At 38.8% G+C, this 19,560-nt stretch overlaps 1 protein-coding gene and 1 pseudogene across 1 annotated transcript in view; one reads left to right on the top strand and one right to left on the bottom strand.

Moving 5' to 3' along the window:
* The window catches only part of PDE1C (phosphodiesterase 1C), a 477,912-nt gene that overhangs the window by 43,072 nt on the left and 415,280 nt on the right, over window positions 1–19,560 (top strand). The window lies entirely within an intron of this gene.
* Window positions 13,581–14,978, bottom strand: LOC148045889 (E3 SUMO-protein ligase KIAA1586 pseudogene; annotated as a pseudogene).

Raw genomic sequence — 19,560 nt, 5'->3', positions numbered from 1 at the left:
ATCCAAAGATCTGAATTCTGACAGATGAGCATAATTCAAAATGCACTGACAATGTCTCCTTGAATGGTGATAAAACGTTTGCAACCAAATTGCCAAGCTGGGAGTTCAAACCAACAGCCTAGATGATAACATTTCCTTACTTTAGACCATACTACTCAAAAATTAAAATCTAAGGTATGATTTCTTCTGTGAATTGGGTCCCCAACAACCTGGTTCAGGTAGAACCATATTCAAGCTCGTTTTTCTGTTCTTACAATTTTCTAATATCATTTTATCAATTAGGAGCTGATCTTTTGTGCCCCTGCTCCTTCTTTTGTTGCCTTTTTGCTCTACTGGCAAGATGTTGTTTGTTTCCAAATAATCCATCATGTTTTCTGCCATAATGCCGGTGAGTAACTTGAAGGTTGTTGGCAAGCATATTGTTGGTCTGTAGTTTTCAGGTGTTGTTCCTTTAGTTGCATCTTTCTGAATCAAGTATGTTTTTCCAGTTGTCAACCATTCATCAATTTGGCCCTTTTGTAAAATTTCATTCAGTTGCCTGGCCAATATTGCATGTAAACTGGTCAGATATTTGAGCCAGAAACCATGTAATTGGTCCTTTCCAGGTGATGTCCAATTCTTTACCTTTTTTACTCGATTTTTGACCATCTCAGTTGTTAAAATCCGTTTAGAACAAAAAATCAAAAAATTAAGGGCAGATGCTAGTAACTTAAAGAACATGCATGAGCAACGGCTTAAAAACAACAAAATCATAGATCGGCTAATCAGAAGATATAGATTGGATACAAGAAACATCAATGAAGCTGTAGAGATTGTAAAACAGCAGATAACAGCAACAGCTAGAAAAATTGAAAGATATGAGGCACGAATCATCCAATATAAACAAAATCAGCAATTTCGATCAGACCAACGGCTTTTTTTATCAAAGTCTTAATGTGAATGGTGACACCAAAAGTGAAAAACCAGAAAAACAGGCCACAGTTGAATTCTGGAAAGAATTGTGGGAAAATGCAAAGGACTACAACAAGGAAGCAAAGTGGATACATGACTTTGAGAAAAGCATTGGCAACAAACAAATGCAAGTATTAGAAATAACAACTGAGATGGTCAAAAATCGAGTAAAAAAGGTAAAGAATTGGACATCACCTGGAAAGGACCAATTACATGGTTTCTAGCTCAAATATCTGACCAGTTTACATGCAATATTGGCCAGGCAACTGAATGAAATTTTACAAAAGGGCCAAATTGATGAATGGTTGACAACTGGAAAAACATACTTGATTCAGAAAGATGCAACTAAAGGAATACACCTGAAAACTACAGACCAATAACATCCTTGCCAACAACCTTCAAATTACTCACAGGCATTATTGCAGATAACATGATGGATTATTTGGAAACAAACAACATCTTGCCAGTAGAGCAAAAAGGCAACAAAAGAAGGAGCAGGGGCACAAAAGATCAGCTTCTAATTGATAAAATGATATTAGAAAATTGTAAGAACAGAAAAACAAACTTGAATATGGTCTGGATTGATTACAAAAAGGCATTTGATTCACTGCCACATAGTTGGATCATAAAATGCTTAGAAAGAACTGGCATTAGCAAAAATATTACATCCTTTACTGAAAAGGCGATGAAACAATGGAGAACTGAGTCCTCTTCTCTTCATCATCGCAATGATCCCACTATCAGTAATCTTAAAAAAAATGAAATTAGGCTACCAAACAGCCAAAGAAGTTGAAAAAATTTCACATTTACTATATATGGATGATTTGAAACTCCATGGAAAGTCAGAAATAGAAATCCAATCATTGACAAACACAGTCCGAGTATTCAGCACCGATATTTCAATGCAGTTTGGCATGGAAAAATGCGCCACTGTATCCATAAAAAGGGGCAAAATCACTGCATGTGAGGGAATTGAAATGCCCAATGGCCAATTAATTAAATGCAAAGAAAATGAAGCCTACAAATACTTAGGCATTCTGCAGTTGGATAACATCAAGCATGGAGAAGTAAAAACTATTGTCAGGCGAGAGTACACCAACAGAGTTAGGAAAATTTTGAAATCTAAATTGAATGGTGGAAATACAATCAAGGCCATAAATACCTGGGCAATACCAGTTATAAGATACACAGCTGGTATAGTTAACTGGACACAAGCTGATTTGGACCTTTTGGACCGAAAAACCAGGAAACTAATGACAATGCACTACAGTTTACATCCACGTGGTGATACTGATAGACTATATCTGCCCCGAAAATCAGGTGGCAGAGGATTATTACAAGTGAAGCAAACAGTTGAAGAAGAAAAACATGCACTGGCTGATTATTTAAAAGAAAGTCAAGAACATCTATTAATCGAAGTAAAGAACAAAAATCTACTGAAGGCCCAACAGACGAAACAAGAATACAGAAAAGATGTGATAAAATCAAGAATGGAGAGTTGGCAGAACAAAGCACTGCATGGCCAATTTCTGGAAAAAATAAAAGATAAAGTGGACAGTGAACAAACTTGGTTATGGTTAACAACAGGTACATTAAAGAAAGAAACAGAATCACTAATCCTGGCTGCGCAAGAACAAGCTATCCGCAGAAATGCCATTAAGGCCAAAATCGAAAAATCCTCTGATGATGCCAAATGCAGACTTTGCAAAGAAGCTGATGAAACTGTTGATCACATACTCAGCTGCTGTAAAAAAATCGCGCAGACTGATTATAAATTGCGGCACAATTCAGTAGGTCAAATGATCCATTGGAATTTGTGCAAAAATTATAATATTAAAACAGCAACAAACTGGTGGGAACATCAGCCTGAAAAAGTCACCGAAAATCAGATGGTCAAGATCTTGTGGGATTTCTGTATACAAACCGACAAAATACTGGCATATAATACACCAGACATCACACTGGTTGAGAAAAATAAGGTCACAATCATAGACATCGCAATACCAGGTGATAGCAGGGTCGCCGAGAAGGAACATGAAAAAATCGCAAGATACCAGGACTTAAAAATCGAAATTCAACGACTATGGCACAAACCAGCAGTGATAATTCCAGTGGTAATTGGCACACTGGGTGCTATTCCAAAAGCACTGGAATTACATTTAAAACAGTTAAAAATTGACAAAATCACCATCAATCAAATGCAAAAAGCCGCACTGCTTGGATCTGCACGCATATTACGAAAATACATTACGATGTCCTAGGCCCTTGGGTGAAGCCCGACTAGTAACCAATGCCAAATCCAGCGAAACAACTGGCCGCTGTGACACAATTGTATAATAATAATAATAATAATAATAATAACAACAACAACAACAACAACAACAACAACAACTTGAGCCCCAAAGCCCCAAACCAGCCCCAAAGGCTGTGAATCTCACCAAAGTTTAACTACATAATTAAGGTGACCAGACGTCCCGATTTTGGCCTGGACAGTCACGATTTTGCACAATTTGTCCTGCGTCCCGCGATGTTCTTAAAAAGTCCTGATTTTTTAAAAAAATTTATCTTTACCAATGTAAAGAGGCTGCAAGGCCGTGGCAGACATGGGCTGCCAGCGGGTCTTACTGATTTTCTAGGATACACTACGTCCTCCATATTCGGGGAGAGACACTCGCTCCCGCGCAGCACAATCATGCCACAGGTTTTCAAAGCTACACTCTTGATTGGCTCGCAAACATCATGAGAGACAGCTTCTGAAGGAGGACAAAACGCGCTGTAGCTTCACCTAAAGAATCGCCGTATCTGTAGGAACGAGAATGTCACTCATCCCAATCCATTGAGACAAATATTTAATCTCTCAGTTCAATGCTTTCGGGAAGCAGAAAGCCTAGATATTCAAGGAAGACTTATCCTACTCGCGATAGCATCGGGATTCTGCACTATAGCTCACAACGTCGCTATGCAGTAGTAAATTGAAAAGATATAATATGGAAAACTGACGTCATTAAGCTGTAAGTCCTGAACTAATATATTAAGGAGTAAGCCTTACTGAATTGCACATGGTTTTACATGTATATGCGAGGCCTCCAAAAAGAATGGGCGTGGGCGCAAGGGTGGGAACTTATGCGGCGTGCCCGGCGTCTTTGACATGTTCGGGGACCTCGCAAGGCCTTTGCAAGGTCCCCGGACTTGCCCAAGATGCCAGGCCTCCAAAAAGAACGGGTGAGGGCAGGGGAGGGAACTTACGTGGCGTGGCCGGCATCTTTTACATGTTCCTGGACCTGCCATTCTCCGAAGTCCTTGGCCAGAGAAAGGGGGGAACCTTAAGAACCTGCCACCTTTGCTTGGCTGCGCGGGGTGGCCAAGGGAAGTGAGGATGCTGTGAAGCAGGAGCGGGCAGGAGAGAGAAATCCGGGAGGAGAGGGTGACTTGCCAGTTAGCATCGAGAAGGCAAAAAAATCGCCCTTTTGCCCAGCAGGAAACCTGCCGGGATTGTGGTGCGAAGTGTGACTTCCCAGCTCTTGCTGCTCCCAATCCAGGGTTTTTGGCTGAAGCCAGGCACTCTGAAATGAGTTTCTCCTCCTAAGATCTCTAAGTGGATTGTTAATATGTAGTTAGTTAGTTGTGGCTTCCGATGATCAAGTTTGACAAAGCTCTGCTCGAAGACTCCGCAGGTTCATTTTTGATTTTGACAGCTGAGGCAGTTCACTCAACATCATTTCCACAACTCCTTGATGATCCTTTTTGGAGGGTGGGGGTGTGTGTGTGTGAATGCTTTCTTTTTGTGGCACCTCAGTGCAGCTCAGAAAGCAGCAAGGATCCCATCCCCCACCTCCTCTTTCTCCCTCTCTTTCTCTTTTTTGGGGGAAGGAGGAGATAGGACAAAAAAGAGAAAGAGGGAGAAAGAGGAGGTGAGGGATAGTGGGATATTAAAAATTGTCGCAAAGCAACTGACAATTTCCATACTACTGTTAAGAAAATTACAACACATCAATAAAATTATAGGAGCTGAGTTTAACTCAAGAGAAACTTTTCTAAAGGTAGACAGTTATATAACAATTCCACAATTCTGAAAGAACAAGCTTGTTCTATATGAAATTTAATGCTACAGCAGAATGAAGTAAAACTGAAGATAAATGCAGGTAGTCCTCAATGCACGACCACAATTGAGCCCAAAATTTATGTTGTTAAGTGAGAAATTTATTGAGTTTTGCCCCATTTTACGATTTTTCTTGCCACATTTGTTAAGTGAAAAAAAATTTTTTTAATCACCCCCCCTCACCCCCGGTCAATGGTCTCCTTCTTTACCAATGTTAAAATCTGGTCACCTTACAATACTACTACTACTACTACTACTACTACTACTACTACTACTACTACTACTACTACTACTACTTCGTTGATACCTTGGATGCTGCCAGCAACCCGTATCAACCATTAGGATCAGTCAATGGTATTTGTGACACATTTTTAAATGTTTTGTTGACTGAGTTTCAGGTGTAAGAAATAAAAGAAATAATAATACCGGTAATAATAAATATTTTTATTAACTATTATTGCATCTCATCTCATCAATTTGATAGTATCAAAAGCCTCTGAGACATCAAGCAATCATTCAAAATTGTTATGTTGCTGAACAAATGGCACATACACCTAATCCTTCAAGTTTTGGCCTTTGCAACACCCACATAGACCTTTGATCACAGTTTGAGTGCTTGGCAACCAGCTTGCATATTTAATGATTCTATTACATTAATAGATTATTTAGAATGTATCATTATTATGAAGGTATAATTTAGGAGATATGATTATAAAATAATTTGCAAAATCCCAAGGGACATTCCTTTGAGCCCACTTTGGAGAACTACTTTGGACTTCTAAGTTCTAAGCATAGTTTATGCTTCATGTTATTTATACTAATGTATAATAGTGATTTGTTAGCATTATAACTGTACAGTTATAATGCTAACAAATGAATACATTTAATAATTTTCTAGAAGAAAATAAGACAGGACAGTCTTAATATAACAATGCAGTAATTTCTTCTTAGAAACATAAACCACATTTCTCTTTTCCATTTCTTCCAAGTGCACTCTAAAGAACCCAGACTATGTTTATATTCAGGGATATGTACATATATTGTCACATAAGCAGTATCCATCTATTAATGGCTTTTTAAGGAAGAGGTGAAATTGTTCTCTAGCACTACACAGATTCTTCTCCCATGTCATATTGCAGATTAGGAGCTTTTATTTCACAGTTCTGTTGATGCTATTGCTAGGAGAGTTCTGCCACCTACCCAACCCATCCCTAGCAGGAGCTTACAGCTATAGTTCTAGAAGTCAGTAAAATCAAATTAGTCCTCTTTAATTTCACAAATGCATTTTTTCAATTTAGTTTTAATCTAAAACATAATGAAGGGAGCAATGTGTGATCTATGGCACTCTTGGTTTAATTCAGTGGTGGGATTCAATTTTTTTACTACTGGTTCTGTGGGCATGGCTTTGTGGACATGGCATGGCTTTGTGGGTGTAGCAGGGGAAGGATAGTGCAAAATCCCCATTACCTTCCCATGCCACTAACCTGCTTTCTAACTCCATTCTCCTGTTCAAGACAACAAAAGAAGATCAGGTGGGAGGCAATGGGGGCGGGGGCAGCCTATTTGCTGGTTCTCAGAACTACTCAAAATTTCCGCTACTGATTCTCTAGAACCTGTTAGAACTGGATGAATACCACCTCTGGTTCAATTGCTACATGAAAATCACAATCATGCTCTCTAATTGCATGTGCTGTTGCTAGATATCAAATTATTAGTCAAAGGGAGACTCTGAATACTCAGAGGCAACCATAAAGGCATACAGAGAATTAATAAAGCTTAATAAAATCAGAATCCAAAGAAGAATCAGTAAGACATAGTGAAAATAAGAAGCCAGGAGTTCAGTGTCACTGAGCAACATTGTTGAAATGAAAATAAAATCTGAAATCAATCCAAATGAAATCTGAAATCAATCCAATGCTCCAAGAACTAAAACATAAAACATCCAATATTCAAAGTGATGTAAAGTAATTATCATTGTTTCACCACTAAGTATATTCAAACCAAATATATAATACTCCATAATTTGTCAAAGCTATTTCTATGCTCAAACTATTATATTCAGTTTCATTTTTTTAAAATGAAAGTTTATTTGATCTTTGTGTTATGTTCTGGGCAACATTCCAAAGAGTGTTGAGACCAGATTAAGAAGGTGAGACTATGACGAAATTAGAGTAGATTTAATATAATTGAAAGATAAGACAGCCAGTTTGGTTTAGGGTTAAGACAACAGGCTAAGCACTGGTAGACTATTAGTTCTAATCCTGCCTTGGCCATAAAGCCAGCTGTGTGTCACAGGAAAATTCCAATAGGAAACAAAGACAAGAATACAAGCAATAATTCTTACTTTAAGATCAGAGGTTTATTGTTTCAAATAATTTGGAACATTAGAAATGAATAGATATAGAAGATATAATAGCGGTAATACACTGCATTAACAAATTATTGAAGTGGGCCAATGAGAAATAGCAAGTTCTACAGGGACTGCTATAAATCAAAGAGCCCCAAGCTGATCTTGAACCCTATCTTTTATACTGTGTACATTACTTTCAATTCCTCATTTCCAACAGTTTCATTCTTTCTGTTTTAAACAAATCCATACAAGTGCATATTTTGCAAAAAACATTTTTCACAATTAGAAACGATTCAGCACGATTACAAATATTTCTGGTAAATGTTGAAATCATTCTAGCTGAAAACTTTGGTTCATATCTCTTTCTTCTGGGGCCTTCTATTATCCATAGGATTTAATGAATCTAATAGATCAAAATGCTATATTTCTTACTAATTTGCCCAATTTTCTTATAACTGGAAACATAATTTGAAATTTTCACTGAGATGGAAAAGTTAATATTTTCTTAATAAGGTAAACTGTAGATATATCCTGCATGCGCACTAAATTACTAATTTGCCCAATCCATTAATTTCCTGATTAATACAGCACACACCACTGTATTTTTGATTAGCCATATTATACAGTTATGCTATTTCCCCCCAAAAGTGTCATAAAACTTTCCACGAATAGACACCCACTAGTGCACAAATATATATATATATATATAAGTATATATATATATATATTTAAGTATATATATATATATATTTAAGTATATATATATATATATATTTAAGTATATATATATATATATATATTTAAGTATATATATATATATATTTAAGTATATATATATATATATATATATATATATATATATATATATATATATATATATATATATATATATATATATATATATATATATATATACTTAAAGAATCATTTTATTTTACAGCACATATGTGAAAAACGTCTAATGCACTGAAAACAGATCTTATGCTTATGTAATTTGCATGGAAGCTTCTGGGATTCTGCAGTACCTGTTTTCAATCCTTTCTAGACCTAGTTCCAAGGCTGTTACATAACAGTGATTTCACATTATGAAAGAGATTGTTAACTCTTGATACTGTGTCAGACAGACACAGTCACCAAAAGTGCTGTTTTTTTCAGGTCCTCTTTAAGCTGTCTTTCACTTTTTTGATTGATGCAGGTGATAGAGACCAGGGCACCTAAGGAAAATGAACAGCCTTCAAATAATTTGTGATAAATATTTACAATGATATAGACTTAAAAGCCCTAGCAGTTTCATTGTCTCATATGTGAACAATTGCTGCATTCTAAATGTTTCAACAACTTCTGCAACATTTCCCTCTGTAAGCAAACAACTCCCTCTGTTAGTCAAATTACTAATCTGACAAAAGGTTTTTGATGAAAATAGATCGTTGAGGTATGGAAATAGAGAGTACTTCTGTATTACTGGATTTTGTAGCCCAGATTTATTTTGTATTTTTCAGAGATGGGTAAAGTCAAGCTGTAGTTTGACTGAGCTTTTTAAAAAAAATAAAAATCTACTGTCACATCAGCAAATTACATCAGGTGGAGGAAACATATGTTTGGGAAGCAGTAATTTTGCCTTATTCTAAAGCAATACTTTGTTATTTAAAAATGAGTAGATACCTTGCTCAAGCGTCATTGAGGATAGAATTCTATGAATAAGATACCACCAAGTTGTGACACTATTTTTCATGATGTGATTATTGTTTAATATATCTAGCCCAATATCAGATATATTCTGAACTGATGTTACACAATTATGCGTTCCTCAAGGGAAGAAAGTTTAAGGAAAATTAAGCCATATGTAGTACAGACGGTGCAGAAGCCATCAGATTCCAGAGAAATTCTAAACCTGTTGTTAATTATCAAGTCTTGCTTTTCCATAGGGACCTGATTTGTAATCTGAGGACTCATGGTTTTGGCTTGAAGAGTAGTGACAGTGGTGACTAGAAGTGGCTTTGTTTAGTTTTGTTTACTAAAAGATTTGGGCATTGCTCAGCTCCATCTTGTATGTCAGTTATAGCATTATCTGAATTGGAGGCAGAGTTGGGTTCCTTCCAGTCCAGTCCAGTATGCTAGAAGAGATAGTGAAAATCTGGCAGACCAGATTGGTAATAATGGTAGCCACACCCCCAATCAAAAGCTTCATCAGAAGCTTTTTTTAAAGCCTTTTTTCCTTGCCAGTTCAGGCAAGGGAAAAAGGTTTTAAAAAGTAAGAGAGAAAAAGAGAGAGGGAGGGAAGGGAGAAAGAAAGAAAAATAAAAAGAAAGGAAACTTACTTTTCAGCTGGGAGATTCAGCAAAGGAGAAAACAAATGCTGTCACTTTAAATCTGAGTTTCTAAACTGAGCATGCCTGGCTGTGGAATTCTGGGAGTTGAAATCCACAAGTCTTAATGCTGCAAACTTTGGAGAGACCTGCTTTAAATTGAAAAGCTGCTCAGAAGAAGGTTTGCAAACTGACATTCAGCAAATTGTTTCTGGGTCAGCTGAATAACTAACTGGATAAAAGGAAGGATTCTTATTTGGTTCTATGTTTTTGAAGTTTTGGGGTTTGTGCAATATGAGCTTGTGTTTGGATGATTCCCTGGTTATGTGAATGGAGCCAAACTTTCTATAGGCTCATTATCTCATTATCTCTATTTGACATGAATATGGAATGAGCCTCAGGAGATTTCTTTGTTAGCAGCTTGATTTTTCCTTTTCTGGGAGCATTTATTTATGTATGTATGTATGTATGTATGTATGTATGTATGTATGTATGTATGTATGTATGTATGTATGTATGTATTTATTTATTTATTTATTTATTTATTGGGGGGTTGCTTCCCACATAGGGAAGGGAGAAAGAAAGAAAGAAAGAAAGAAAGAAAGAAAGAAAGAAAGAAAGAAAGAAAGAAAGAAGAAAAAACAATACAGCAATTTAGGTCTAGAGGTCAGCAGGAAACTTTACATTGTCTGAATTATTTTTGTGCCTCTAACGGAGAGGAAAATTGCCAGGAAGGGTAAGGAGTTTACTAGGATAAGGCTGCCATGCAGAGAAAGGCTGAGATAGTTCTTGACGTATGACAACAATTGAGCCCAAAGTTTTGGTTGCTAAGCAAGAGCATTGTTAAATGAGCTTCACCACATTTTACAAGTTGGCCATGTCCACCCGGTCACATGACTGTCAAGCCATGCCCACAAAATAGGCCACACCCACAGAATAGGTAGTAAAAATTTCTGAAACCCACCCCTGATCAGAGATCCTGTTTAATGACACCTTTTGACTGGGCTAATACAATTAGGAGCTGTGGTAGTCCAATGGTTAGAATTCAATATTACAGGCTAACTCTGCCCACAGCCAGGAGTTTGATCTTGACTGGCTCAAAGTTGACTGAGCCTTCCATCTGAAAGAAAAGGATAAAATGAGAACTCAGATTGTTTGGATTGTTGTATGATGTAATGTAAACATTTCAGAGTGTGCTAAAGCACTAAGGAGCAGTATATAAGCGGAAGTGCTAAGGCTGTTATGCTCTTGGAAATCACATTCAGCTAGTCCAGAATATAGCAACTTGAGCCATTATAGATACTTGTTGATTCAACTATATAGTGTTACCCTTTTGAGCATTTCAAAACTCTCAGGTCATGGTTCTGGCAATGCTTACTCCTAGGGGCTTCTGTGCATCAAAAAGTGGAAATGAAGGTTCCCTCTTAGTCCTTTTCTTGATGAATACTGTGTTTTCCCCAAAATAAGATCCATTCTTATTTTCTTTTGGGGCTCCAAAAATAAGCACTAGGGCTTATTTTAAGGAGATGGGTTTTTTCTATCTACAGGAGGCCCACTTCTTCTACTTGCGGAGCTGGAGGCTGAGTGGTGTGCGGGTAATGCGGCCACAAGGCAGTAGTCAAGGTTTGCATGGCCTAGCTGAAGGGGCCCTGAGGTAAGCCAGTGCAGAGTGTGTGAGACAGCTACACCCACCCCCCACCTTGCCTTGTGCCTGTGGTGTGTTGCTCAGCTTCCTGCTCCATTGCAGCCATGAGCAAGCAGAAGAAGTGGGCTGGCAGCCATGCGTAATCCTGCTGCACATGGTTGTTGGTGCTGGTCCCATGAGAAAGTTCTCAAGGCATGGATGGCCTGGCTGTGGGGGCCATGAGATAAGCTAGTGCAGGGCACGTGGGGCACCTCCACCCCCCCTCATCTCATCTCATGTCAGCAGCACCACAAGCAACCAGACAGAATGGGCATCTGGGCATCTGCACAGGTGCTTAAGTAGGGCTTACTTTGGGTGTAGCGCTTATATAGGCACATGCGTAAAAACATGCTAGGCATATGCTTATTATTGGGATAGGTCTTATTTTCAGGGAAACAGGATACTATCTGCAATGACCACAGTCAAGTCTTCTCAGGGTCTGCTCCCTTTCTTTGGAAAAACGTCACTCTTGTAGTTTAAGTTGGTCTAATTCTCTTTTATAAGTGTGAGCCTTCAGTAGCTGATGCCTAAATCTGTCCAGATTATGAGAGAATCTTGCACTTTAATTGGGCTGTTTTCTGTACTTTGAGGATTTATTGTGTGGATTTATACATTTATTTATTTATGCATGTTTTTAATTTTATTACTGTACTTAGAGCTTTAAATTGCTTGGAATTTTTAGTCCTGGATATGCAAATAGTTATATTAGTTAAATTAATTAACTAATTGATTCAGACAGTGATTCAAGGTAAGAAAAGAATGTTAAGTTTTAGAAAGCTTTATATATTGAGTCCTGATTGCACTGTTGCCCTAGCTCAATTCAAAGTGAAGATTTTACTTTGCAGTCTTCCCAGTCAGGTGAAAATCATCTCAGCATTAATCTCTGCTACATGTTCAGATCAGATGATGGATCCTAGTTTTTTCCAACTGTCAAATTTACTTAATAATTGAACTAAGTTCAGTCTCAGATATTTTATTATGATGGAAGGAGTAATATATTTCACACAAAGGTATAATACCCAGATCATTTGCACAGTTATTTCAGTATTTGAAGAAGAAAATCCACCAAGTACTGCTCATATCCCCTAACAGAAATATTACAATATTATTAAATTAGGTAATTAATAACCGAGCTAAGCCCCTGAGTTGATCCAATGTATTTCAGTAACGCCCTCCAGAACTTGGGGGTGAACTGGATGCCTCGACCTGAGATCACTTGACAGGGCACTCTGTACAGCCGTTGAATCTGTTTGATGAACATTTTAATCAGTTTTTTGGCTGATTTGAACAAGTAGTGAAGTGGGCTTGCTTAGAAAACAAGTCAATTACTGTCCAAATGACTGTATTTTCCTCACTCTGGGAGTTCAAGTATAAAGTCCATGGCAATCTCCTCCCAGGTTTGGCTGGGACTAGCCACTTGTTGGAGGAGTCCAGGAAGTTTCCCTGGTCTCAGCTTCATGGCAGTGCAGGTGGCACAGCTTTTTACATAGTCCTCCACATCAGCTTTCATCTTTGGCCACCAGAACTCCCTTCAGGCACGGTGAATGGTGGGTTTCAATTTTTTTTACTTCCTATTCTGTGGGTGTGGCTATAGTCATGTGACTGGGTGGGAGTGGCTTGGTGGTTATGTGGCCAGGTGGGAGTGGCTTGGCAATCATATGACTGCGTGGGAGTGGCTTAGCAGTCATGTGATCAGGTGAGTAGCTTGGCAGTCATGTGACTGGATCAGAGTGGCCAAGTTAATGTCACTGAATTCTTTGTCCCAATGAATGACCTATAAAAGAAGATGTAAAAAAAGTAAATTGATTATTTTGTGCACTTGCTACTTAAATAAGAATAAAATAAGTACACAAAACGATAAAAGAGCTACTTACAGAAGGAAGATGACTGTCCTTGCCTGTCTTCAACATCACTGACCACCTTGCTCCAATGACCTACACAAGGAAGAGACACAGAAATGGAACCTTCAATTGCATGCACTGCATTAGGATGAAATCAGCACACAAAACAATAGAGAAAGAAGATGACTGTCCTTTTGTGTGTCTTCAACACAAATCACCGACTGACCACCTTGCTCCAAAGAATGGCCTGCACAAAGAAGAGACACAGAAAGGAAGACTTTAATTGCATGCACTTAAACTTACATAAGAATAACACAATGAAAGAGATAAACTCAAGTACTTACTTGTGTTATTGGTTTTGGGGTTGAAGATGTTTCCAGATTGTTCTTAGGCTTCCACACTCCTCAGTTGCACTTTTCTTGCTTTTCACTTGTGGATTATCAGCCGTGTGATGGTGTGTTCTGAGCCATTTTTTGACTATAGGAATTGGGTCCCATTTTTAACAGGCTTACCAACAACACTTATTGTCATTAGATTGCTAATGTTTGGAACAGTTAGGTGGGTTCTTTGTTCTGAACATATGAGGTTCATTTTTAAGTACCCCCTTTCCACCTCTGTTGAACTAACAGCAATTGTCCTGACAATATCTGTAGCTTTTTTGATACTGTCAGGAATTTTGTAGTTCTTTGGATCTTTGAGTACATTTTCCAAAAAAATCTCTATAGTCATTCAAATCAATTTCATAATTAAACATTTCGCCAAATTCAATCAATCCTTCCTCTGCTTCTGCTCATGGAACAACTACATCTTTAATGTTCCAGTAATCTGGCTCCAAATATGTGAGAAATTGTAATTTATTTGTATCTGGCAATTGGCTACCTGTTTTTAGATGTTCGCAATCCACCAGCCTTTTCTTCAAATTGGTGATGATGCTTTCCAAAAAATTTTCACGAGGAAGGGCAACAAATAATTGGTTTTGAACTAATTTTATGTTTTTGGAGGCTTCTGAAGCTGTCATTCTGTCAAACTTTTTTTTCATATGGGCCCTTTCCCTGTCTAAGCATTTCAAATACTTTAATTGATCACAATACCAATTTTTGGGCCTTGATGATATTTGTGTTTCTCCCCTGCAGGGCATTTGACAGAAGAAAAATCTCATTTAGAATATCAATCATGATGGTCAAATCAGTCAAAAAATTTAAATTTTTAAAATGGGTAGCCATACCTGGGAATTTTTCATTGCCCAGAAAAAACTGATGTAGCGCTGGATAAGCACACCACATCTTGGTCCCAAACCTCTGCCAATCTTCAGGATTTCAATGCCTAGTTTTCAGAGATTTTAAAAAGTTCCATCTCGTTCTTACAGGATTTATGAAAAGTGGTGTGTATCTTGTCAAGAAATATCTTGAAGTGGTTGACTTGTTTGATTTGTTTTATGACATCATCCAGCACAAGTTGGAGGTGATGGTTCAAGCAGTGCCAGATTACAATGTTTGGGAAGTCTTTAGCTATTCTGGTGCTGACTCCAGATTTTCTCCAAACTATAACGCTGGCACCAGCGGAGCAGAATGTTATTAAATTCTTCTGCAGATATTCGGTGGTAAACCCAACTTTGTGTAAGCTTCCCATCACTGCTGATCTCTGCATCTTGTTTCTCTAATTCCACCAGCTCAATGAAAATGATTGCTGGGCATTCTGAATCCTTAACTTTAACAAAAACTATAAGAACTGCTTTCATTGATAGCATTGAGGCTTCATTGATTATCAAACACACAGATTCTTTGCAATAATTCTGGCAAGCATGGTGGTTTTAATTTTGTTTGCAATGAATTCAACTTTTTCAGCATAGCTTTACAGCCATTTAAAATATATAGAAATTTAGGTCACGTTTTCAGAACATTAGTCTACTATTTATAAGTCACTAAGTTAAAGAAACAGAATTCAGAAAGTTGGCTTCCCTTTTTGTAATTGCCTATTGTTTGCTTAACTTTTTACCTACATTTTTGATAACTGATATTCACTGTTGACCCAAGAAGCCATCGTAGAAAGAAACCCTCCATATGAACTTTGTTTGGTTTCCATGGAATGAAGTTGGTCTTTTTCTCAACCATACAGTAGCATATTCTTTCTAAGGAGGATATAATCAAGATAGTCCATAATTGCCTACCAATCTAACAGTATAGCAATTGACAATCTCTTTATATTTCAACTCTAACTCTTTCAGTCTTAAAGGTTTGATGAGAAGAAATCCAAAAATTATTTTAAAGAGGAAAAAAAATGCTTGCACAATTGCATCCATGGAGACATGTATATATTATGCACAACACACAGAGAAACAAACTTAACAAAGTGCTAAGTCTGCCCACCAACTAACTCTTCTCCTAAAAGACTGCAGATGAAACCAGTTTTTCCCCTAATCATAAGGATAGGAAAGACGAAGCCACTGGAATAAAAATCATCAAGGCATTGTGGGAAGTTATAAAGGACAGTGCCAGAAATCTTAGAGAACAAGAAACCACAGAAAACAATGGTATCCCTCTTTAAGAAAACACCAGACAAAAACACTAGCTGAAAAGAAGACGTAAATTCTTAAGTACACCCATTAAGACAAAGGGTCTCAGCAGGCTAAAAATAGCCCACCTGGAACTCCCCTTTTCCTGTTACCTGGTGGAACTAACCCCACAGAAAGACAAGTGGATAGGAAAGACAAGTGGTCTACATGAGCCTGGGGAGCAGCTGTAAGGAAGGCCTCAGCCACTCCCCTGGCTCAATAGACCGGGAAGCCAGATGACACTCCCAGTAGCTTCCCCCCACCCACGCGCCCCGTGAAGTTGCCGGCCGAGCGACAGCTGGCTCTGCAGTCTACGTGAGACCAGGAAGCTGCTCTAAGGAAGGCCTCAGCCATTCCCCAGGCTCGCGTAGACTAGGAAGCTGGACAGTGCTCCTGGTAGCTTTCTCCCCCACCCACACACCATGTGAAGTTGCAGCTGTAGGCTTACTTACCTGAGGAGGCAGTAGTAACATAGCAGGGCAGGCAAGCTGGGAAATTAGCAAGGATCAAGTCAGCGAGGGATGACGTGAGAGCCAATCCAGGAAAAGAAATAGGTGTGCCATCTGCAGCATATATAGGGCTCTCAGAAGCGGTGCGATTGCCAAGCCAGTGAGTCAGTAAGTGGTAGGCACATAGGCAGGCGGGGAAAGCATGGTGCGAATGGGCAGGGCAGATGAGTGAGCAAGCAGCGACCAGACGGGCAGGATGAGAGAGAGAGCAAGTGGTGACCTGGCAGGTGGGGGGAGCAAGTGGGGGCAGGCCAGGGGAGAGACCGTACTGGTATGGAGGTTCTGGCTCTACCAATACACAAATATAAGTCCGATCTACCCTACTAGTATGGGCATACCAATCCAAACCGATAGGAATCCACCACTAGGCCAGATGAAGGGTTTTTTGGAAGCTGAAATGGCCAGTCATGAATCATGGCTGCACTGTAAAACTTGCAGCCTCAAGCTGTTGAGGACATATAGTTTGGACCCTTTCTATGCTAGCTCCTCTCTCATGGTTAAAATGTCTTTGTTTTCATTAAACCATTGGTTGGCTGGGAGTGCAGCCTTTAGCGTGGCTGTCAGTTTTTCCCACACAGGATCAATTTGGCATTTAGCTTGTCCTCTGGTGGTGACTTTCACTGCTTGTTGAGATGGGGGATGATAGAATGGACAACTATCAAATTGTGGTTCTCTTGATAATATGTCAGCTAGTAGACCCCCCCCCCCAGGATGTACTTTAGTTCGAAGTAAATACTGTGCCCAGTGGACTTGCTTTGGGGAGAGTTTCTGAGGGGTCATCAGGGCTTCAAGGTTTTTATGATCAATCCAGAACTCAAAAGATAACTTGTTCTCTTCCAGGAAGTGTCTCCAGGAGAGGAGAGCCCAGTGGATTGCTTAGGCCCCCTTGACCCAAATTGCTCACTTTCTCTCAGCGTTGGTGAGTTTTTTAGACATATATGTGCAAGGCAAGAGCTGACCCTGTGGGTCCTTCTGTAGGAGCACTGCTGCTACTGCCACATTGCTGACATTGGCTTAGTTGATGAATTGCATTTCAGGGTCAGGATATTGGAGAATTGGCTCCTCAGCAAAAAGCTGCTTCAGTTTTTCAAATGTCCTTTGGCAATTCAGTGACCAGGCCAGCGGTTGTATTGGGTATGGTTTTGTAGGAGGGCCCCCTGTTTTTAATAGTTCTGTTAGGGGCAGGGCTACCTTTGAGAATGCTGGAATGAATTGTCTATAGAAGTTTGCAAACCCCAGGAAGCTTTGGGCTTGTGTTTGAGGGCGCATGAGGGTTGCCAATCTAGTATTGCTTTCACTTTTCCTGGATTCATCTTAACTCCTTCGCTTGACACTCAATAGCCCAGATCTTATGGAACTCGCACTTAGAGAGATTCACATACAGCTTTGCAGCTAGGAATTTATTCAGTACTTACTACACTAACTTAATGTGCTCTTCCAGCATTTAGCTGAATATGAGAATGTCACCCAGGTAAACTAAGATCCTTTTATATAGGTGCTAGTGCAGCACTTTGTTAATTAGCTGTATGAATACTGCAGGGGCTCCCTGGAGCCCAAATGGCATGACTTTGAATTGGAAGTTGCCCAATGGGCAATTGAATGCAGTTTTCCATTCGTCCCCCTCCCTAATCCATATCTGATAGTAGGCTTCTCTTAGATCTAGTTTGGTGAACACTTTGCCCTTCGCCAGATGGCTTAGCATGTCTTTCATTAGGGGAAGGAGGGTCAGTGTTCTCCATGCACATGGCATTAATTCTGCGAAAATCAATGCACAGTCTTATCCTCCCATCTTTTTTCTCCATGAACAGTATGGGGGGCACCATTCTGGATTTGGCAGGCTGAATAAAGCCCCTAACTAAATTGGCATTGATGTATTTTCTCAATTCAGCCATTTTTGGGGTCATGGAATATATATTCGGCTTTGGCAACTTTGTTCCTAGCACAAATTCAATTGTATATGGGGTATTGGGGGGGGGGGGGAAAGGAAGTTGCAGTCCTGCTCACTAAAGATGTCCGTCAAATCTCAGTACTCCTTGGGTGCCTTTGGGCAGCTGGGGAGCTTGTTTGTAGCGGCTGCTACGCTTTCCAGCTGGCTGAGACTGCCAGAGTTTGCTGCCTTTTGGCAATTGTCTGGTTGGATGGGCAGGAGTGGGCCAATGCCTATTCTTAGTTTTCAATACCCATCTTCCCATATGATGGTCGGGCCCCATTTGTCCAGCCATGATTGGTTCAGTCATTTTTGGGGCTGCTACAAATCGAATGAGCTCCCCATGGCACCCTATCTCCAGTCTAACCAGTTCCATGACTAAAGTGGAGGGAGCTCCACCTATTAGCATTCATCGACTTGCTCAAATCAGATGGGACCTTGTGCCTATCCCAAGTTGCTGGACTATGCAAGCCCCCTCCCACTTCCTACAGCACTAAGTGTGGCAACCCTGAAGATCCAAAGAAAAAGATGGCCTCCGGGATTGACATAACCATTTGGTGACTTTTCATGAGACCCCAAATTTGCTGGTGGAACAGTTTTGTTTATTGGCAGGACTAACACTATAATGGAGAGATCCTTTTCAACAGAAATACTTTCTCCCAAGACTGATAATAATCTTTGATTACTAATGGTAAATTATTGGTTAAGTTAGCATTTTTGATTAATGTTTCTGAGCTCTGTATTGCTGTTTGATATCTTTGTACTGTTTTCAGGAGATTACCACTTTTGTATTCAAGTGAGTAGAACTTTTATTTGTGAATCATATTTCAAAAGTTCATCTCTATCAGTAAATAATATTTTTCACTAATAAGGATACTTGTAGTAATAAAAAGAAACAAAAGGTTTTCATTGTGAATATGACCTAATAATACATCTCTGCAAACTTCTAAATTAACCAAAATTGTAATTTGGAATTTCAGATTTCAGCAAAATGGTTACTTCTTCTAGATGCTAAATAAAATGTCTAATTATGTCTTAAAATAGTTCCAGGTTAGTTTGGTACAGATTTTATTCCATGCTGATTTTGTAAAAAGTGTCTAAGCCATAACATATTCTTTTCAAAAATGAAATAGGAGTCCAAGAAATTTGTACTGATAAGAAAAAAGGCACTGATTAAATTTGTGAAAGTTTTTTTTACAGATTTTTCTCATCAGGTTACATGGACTTCTTGTGATAGAAGTCAAGTTTTAAAAATGCAATAGAAAAAGAAAGAAGAAAATAAAGAAAAGCAAATCAAAACATTGAATTCAAGGACAGAATATAAGATGTTACTTTACTTATT

Source organism: Thamnophis sirtalis, unplaced genomic scaffold (assembly GCF_051295495.1).
Source record: "Thamnophis sirtalis isolate CommonGarterSnake01/CBP01778 unplaced genomic scaffold, rThaSir2_p1.2 scaffold_4, whole genome shotgun sequence".
In the NCBI taxonomy this organism is placed as follows: domain Eukaryota; kingdom Metazoa; phylum Chordata; class Lepidosauria; order Squamata; family Natricidae; genus Thamnophis; species Thamnophis sirtalis.
The sequence above is the reverse complement of the archived record's forward strand: the minus strand, read 5'-3'. Positions and strand labels throughout refer to the sequence as shown.